Below are 769 nucleotides of genomic sequence, written 5' to 3' on the forward strand. Positions count from 1 at the left end.
TATTGACTGCACCAAAACCTTTGACTGTGTAGAGCACCACAAACTGGAAAATTCTGAATGATATGGGAATACCAGACCACCTGACCTGCCTCTTGAGAAATCTGTATGCAGGTCAAGAGGCAACAGTTAGAACTGGACATGGAACAACAGACTGGTTGCAAATTGAGAAAGGAGTAGGTCAAGGCTGTATATTGTCATCCGGCTAATTTAACTTATATGGAAAGTACATCATGTGAAATGCCGGGCTGGATTAAGCACAAGCTGGAATCAAGATTTCCGGGAGAAATATCAATCACCTCAGATATGCAGATGACCCCACCCTTAGGGCAGAAAGTGAAGAAGAACTAAAAAGCCTCTTGATGAAAGTGAAAGAGGAGAGTGAAAAAGTTGGCTTAAAACTCAACATTCAGAAAACTAAGATCATGGCATCTGGTCCCATCACTTTATGGCAAATAGATGGGGAAACAATGGAAACAGGGAGAGATTTTACTTTGGGGGGGCCTCCAAAATCACTGCAGATGGTGACTGCAACCATGAAATTAAAAGACCCTTGCTCCTTGGAAGAAAAATTATGACCAACCTAGACAGCATATTGAAAAGCAGAGACATTACTTTGCTAACAAAGGTCTGTGTAGCCAAAGCTATGGTTTTTCCAGTAGTCATATTTGGAGAGTTGGACTATAAAAAAAGCTGAGCACTGAAGAATTGATGCTTTTGAACTGTGGTGTTGGAGAAGACTCTTGAGAGACCCTTGGACTGCAAGGAGATC

Source organism: Bison bison, unplaced genomic scaffold (genome assembly GCF_000754665.1).
Source record: "Bison bison bison isolate TAMUID 2011002044 unplaced genomic scaffold, Bison_UMD1.0 scf7180017864066, whole genome shotgun sequence".
Lineage (NCBI taxonomy): Eukaryota > Metazoa > Chordata > Mammalia > Artiodactyla > Bovidae > Bison > Bison bison.